This window comes from Aulostomus chinensis, chromosome 2 (genome assembly GCF_037954235.1).
Source record: "Aulostomus chinensis isolate RoL2024-O1b breed Wild chromosome 2, RoL_Achi_v1.0, whole genome shotgun sequence".
Lineage (NCBI taxonomy): Eukaryota > Metazoa > Chordata > Actinopteri > Syngnathiformes > Aulostomidae > Aulostomus > Aulostomus chinensis.
In genome coordinates this window covers 9,216,509-9,221,868 of record NC_141321.1, presented here as the reverse complement: position 1 = coordinate 9,221,868, position 5,360 = coordinate 9,216,509, and the positions used below count along the sequence as shown (strand labels likewise).

The following is a 5,360-nucleotide window of genomic DNA, read 5'->3' as shown; positions in this document are numbered from 1 at the left end:
GTAGAGTTAAATGATTGAAATAAGCAGAAAAGAGGATCTGGGCTTCTGTTATTGCTCGCAGGGCTCACAATGTCCCTATTTCTGAACGGTCACACTGGCAGACCCAACTATAGTGTGGGCTCACGATTGCCAACAAGCAATCATGCCATCATCTACCTGCTGAACCAGGTCTACACTCTCCTGGACCAGCCAGCCAGCTCTGTCAGGATCATGCTTTTTGATTTCTCCAGTGCCTTTGACACCATCAGGCTGGCTCTGCTGGATGAGAAGCTGATGGAGATGCAGGTTGAAGCCCGTCTTGTGTCCTGGATTATTGACTTCCTGACTGGCAGACCACAGTATGTGCGCCTGCAGACCTGTGTGTCAGACAGGGTGGTCAGTAACACTGGGGCGCCTCAGGGAACCGTTCTCCCTCCCCTCCTCTTCACCCTTTACACCACGGACTTTAGCTATCGGTCAGAGTCCTGCTACCTTCAGAAGTTCTCTGATGACTCAGCCATAGTTGGATGTATCAGCAGAGTGAGGAGACCGAGTACAGGGCTGTGGTGGAGGACTTTGTCTCATGGTGTGAGCTGAACCATCTGCAGCTCAATGTGGCAAAGTCTAAGGAACTGGTGGTGGACCTGAGGAGGACCAAGTCTCCTGTGACCCCTGTATCCATCCAGGGGGTCAACATGGACACTGTGGAGGACTATAAATGTCTGAGAGTCCACATAGAAAATAAACTGGAATGGCTCGGAAGACTGAAGCCCTTCATAAGAAAGGACAAAGTCGCCTCTACTTCCTGAGGAGGCCCGGGTCCTTCAACATCTGCAGGACGATGCTGAGGATGTTCTGCAAGTCTGTGGTTTCGAGTGCGATTCTGTTTGCTGTGGTGCGCTGGGGCAGCAGACTGAGGACTGCAGACACAAACAGACTCAATAGACTCATCTGCAAAGCTGGTGATGTGGTGGGGGTGAAACTGGACTCCTCAGAGTCAGTGATGGAAAGAAGGATGCTTCTGAAACTACAGAGCATCCTGGACAACATCACCCACCCCCTTTATCAGCTCCTGGTCCAACACAGGAGTACACGGACCAACAGAGTCAGACCACCCACCTCAAAAACTGAACGCCACAGAAGGTCCTTTCTCCCAGTGGCAATAAAACTGTACAATACACCTCTGTAAATTCACCGTCGACCATCCACACTCACTGCACTGTCTTCGGGTTAATTCATGTAAATGACCCACTCATTGGACAATCTACTAATTTTTTGCACACTGCTCTTTCGTACTATGTATATAGTCATGCTCTGTCATTATGTGCACGATGTGCATAGCCTTGTTTCCTCTTCATTCCCTGTTTGTTTTTGTTGAGTGGAGCACTGTTACGAACAGAATTTCCCTTGGGCATGAATAAAGTCTTCTGATTCAGTGTCTGGTTTACACTCGCTATGATGATGAAATCCAGAAGCATGGAAAGCAGGTGGAAGAGAGCCACCAACCACGACAGGTTAGAGAACCTGCCATGTTAGCAATGTAAGAGGTGATGTTGTTTTCCGACAAATGTTCCACCTCTGCAATAATATGTTTGGTCTGTCCTCCGTCCCTGTGGACTCTTGATCTGGATGCGTTCTAAAATAACATGGACACTGAAGATCATCTTGCTCCGTGTCAGTCTAACATTATTATCTCCACCCTGCTGTCACACACTTGTCAAGCCGTGGCTGAATCCCTCAGTCCTCCTGTTTGGTTGCTCTTCTCTTCATAAATCAGCTCTCGTAAATTAGGGCATCTTGTATCAGTCGTGTCCCACAGCACCTTGTGGGAAAATTAACATTTGATCATTTCCCTTTGCTCTCCATCTTTTATTCCCAATATAACTTAATTGTTCTCTAGGATGATGAGTATAAATGAGAATTCAGACAAACTGTTACCAATCCAATTGGTCTGAGTGGTTTGTGTGTGTATGAGGAGACAGAGAATGATCTCTTCATTCATGTAAATTGTCCCTCTCAGCATGACTTTAAAAGTTCAGCGTGTGACATTCCAGGCCAGAGCCACAGTGATGACGCCGTGACAGAGAAGTTGAATATGAATGTCTCCATCCACAGTGATACCTCCACCCTCTCTCTATCTCTGGCCACACAGCACTGTCACTCAATTTCTTTCTCTCGCTTGTGCCCGAGGTTGATGTCAGATACGGAGAGAGACACATTAAAGTGGTGCGAATACACTTCTTTTCCAAAAGTCAAAATGAGACATGGACTTGGAATACAAATAGTCATAGATCAAATGAATGTTAGGGAATTTGAGAGCCTTATCTCACTAAGTCAGTCAGTTTGGAATTGGTGCTTGCCACGGAGCAGGCTGGCCTCAGAGATCCTCCAGCTGTCCCCCTGGCTCCTGTGAAAAAAGGTTCTTCTCCATGCATGTTTCCAATTTAATCCAATATTCAAATTTTGCCTCTAGTATTCCACAACATTTTAATAGCGTGTATGTTATTCATGCCTTTATTTTGTCAACAAAAAACTCCAACAACTGGTTTGTGACTCCAGACTGTAAAGGACTTGATTTTCTTGACAGCACTGAGAGCATTATCTCTCTCTCTCTCTCTCTCTCTCTCTCTCTCTCTCTCTCTGTCTCTCTCATCACCAGCCCTCGGTGCTGCTGTCTGCATGTCTCCAGCTTTTTCTCACTTCTCCCAGGTCATGAACGTTGTTTTCTGACAGTAGTTCCATCAATATATGCAAATATTTCATGACTGAAAGATGGTACACAATGAAAGTATCATTTTGTATTCAGTTTACCATATTGTTAATTGTAAATTCAACAGAATGTGTATGTGGACGGTGGACACGAAGAAAGCAATGAAATAAATAGGAAGAGGTCATCTTTATATTTGCTACACAGACATTATTTCAGACTCTCTCTAGTCCTTGGGGGAAAAAAAAGACAAAACGAATGTTGAGCGCCATTTTGATTGGTTCACGGGGATCCCCGATTCTCGTCTTATCCCGCGACATTATAAATCCTTCCCAGCGAGCAGCAGATCCTCCTCTGGGTTCAGTTGCTCTTGGTGGAGGCAACACGCAGTCAAACAGAGACCTCTTCTTTAGCCTGCCTGAGGTGGAGCATGAGTCTCTTAAACTAACGAGCTAGCGATAAACTACTACTCTCGGCGTCCCAGGACAAACTCCGGTTGTCAACTATAGCTTTATTCTTGCAGGTAAGGTTGCTACCGTTACGTCTTTTTGGCTCCCCCTGTCCAGACTCATGCAGAGCTAGCGGATATGTCCACAGTTCAAACGCTGTATTAACACCCAGAAAAACATAATTTAAACACCACCAGCTCTGCTTTACGCACATGTAACATCTTATTCTAGTGCACCATTTTACCTTCAAGTCGGTATTAAAACCCTCGGCTTGTCGGTTTGTGTTAATGGAACCGGAGGGGAATGTAGGAACTTCAAAGCTCGCCGTGTGTCTCTGGAATCTAAACCGCTGTTAGCTTGTATGCTAACGGTTCATTTGCCTACTATAAACTAGCTTTCCGTGGCTTTCCATCTCACCAGCAGGCTCGCCTTCTCAACTCTAATAACGGCTTTCTGGTGTTAGTGTGTCGTTGTAAGGTAAACGGGAGGGATACGAGAGGAAGTCGTGATAGCTTTTGTGAATGGAGCTGGTCAGAAACTATAAGTAAACTTAACTAGCGCCAGTAATCCCTGAACAATAGTTAATTTCCGCTTCACGTTACTAACCGCTATAGCGAGCGATTTCTCTTTCTCCTATCTGTAATTTTCGGCGGCACACCCTGTTGTCAGTGTTTGTTTACCATTGAGCAGAAACTTCTCCATCTTCAGAGATTCTCCCTCCTACGATATTCCCACCCTTAAACGCAGCACATTCCTACAGCGGCCCCGTTAATATAAACGGTGGGTTATCAACCGTGTATATGTCATTGTCCGACTGAGATTGCTGGGACATTACTTCTTGACAGGAGACTGACCTTGAATAAGAATTTTGATCCGTCTACAATTCATGCCAGTCATTTATCCGTTCCACTATGTCTCCGTTTATAGCCACACAGCTGTTAAGTCTGCATTATTAAGGATCTGCTAAGAGTACTGACATAGAAACCTAAATGTCTTTTATAAGGAAGATGCAGAATTATCCGGGGGTTTGTGTGTATAAGATATATGAATGCCGAAATGGTGAAATATAGACTAAAATAAAAAAAGCAGTAATGATGGTGTCTGAGTATCCAGTGTAAGGAACAGGCATGAATAAAGATGGAAGATGGGGCTGTACGTTGTAGAAAAAAATATGCAGTTGTGGTTACTTTGATTGATAATGCTATTGTGAGATTAGTTACGGTTAGAGAGGAAATGTTAGTTTTCACATCATTCTGATTTTCATCGATAAACCTATTGAAATGAGAATGGTGGGTTTTTTGAGGATCTGTGTCATCAAAGATATTTTCTTAAGTCTGTTGACCATACGTGGCAGGACTATCTTATATTTCTGCAATTTGAAAATTCCAGTAGGTGGTGGTGTTGTTGTTTTGATCAACATAATTTAGATTAATTAATGACCGTAAAGTTATATTCCAAATGATGGGAAATGATTGAACTAGCTATTGTGATTGTTACTTTATTATACAAATGAAAAACAACAATTTGATTTGACCCCACTTCAGTGATCACATGACTTTTTGAAGAAAATATGAAAGCCATTATGCATAAGGACAGAAATACTGCCTTGAGCTTGACGCGTATGATGATGGTATGTGTTTCCTTGTTGAGTTGTAAAGGTGGATGTTGGGTGGAGGAAGATACTGCAAACAGTCTGCCTTTGTTGTCAGTCTGTTGCTGCAGTTGCACTCCAGATTGAACAATGTGAAGCAAATATCTTGTGGTTAATTTGACAATGTGATTGTTAATATGACTCCTAGTTTAAGTGTGAATGCTTCTCTTGCATTTTAATGTTATAAAAAAAATTCTAGAGAATAATGATGTAATTTTTGCAAGGTTCCATACCAAACATATTCCCTTACATCTGTAGAATTTAATTGGTAGGCCCGGACATTATAGCATCTGTATACATCATTGCAGCTCCTGAGATCTAGATATTGCAGCTGACAATATTTTTGATTGATTGTGCCGAGTAGTCTTCCTATTGTGTGCGTGCGTGCGTGTGTGTGTGTGTGTGTGTGTGTGTGTGTGTGTATGTGTGTGAGATAGAATTTAAGAGAGCTGAAGAACAACATAGACCATTTTTTTTAAAATACAAATTAGAGAGTTGATGAGACAAATGAATTTCTCCATCATCAGAGATGATGTACTGTGGTCATATTGAAGTCTGGGTAGTTTGGTATCCG

At 43.1% G+C, this 5,360-nt stretch overlaps 1 protein-coding gene across 5 annotated transcripts in view; it reads left to right on the top strand.

The window, feature by feature from the left end:
- Positions 1-2,999: 2,999 nt before the first annotated feature.
- glceb (glucuronic acid epimerase b) overlaps positions 3,000-5,360 on the top strand; it is a 60,535-nt gene continuing 58,174 nt past the window's right edge. For 3 of the 5 annotated variants that reach the window (XM_086226430.1, XM_086226399.1, XM_086226408.1), the window contains exon 1: positions 3,001-3,209. The gene's annotated coding sequence lies outside the window, so the exon portion shown is untranslated. Of the gene's footprint in view, positions 3,210-5,360 lie in introns of all 5 variants that reach the window. The other 2 variants (XM_086226419.1, XM_086226440.1) reach the window with 1 other exon arrangement.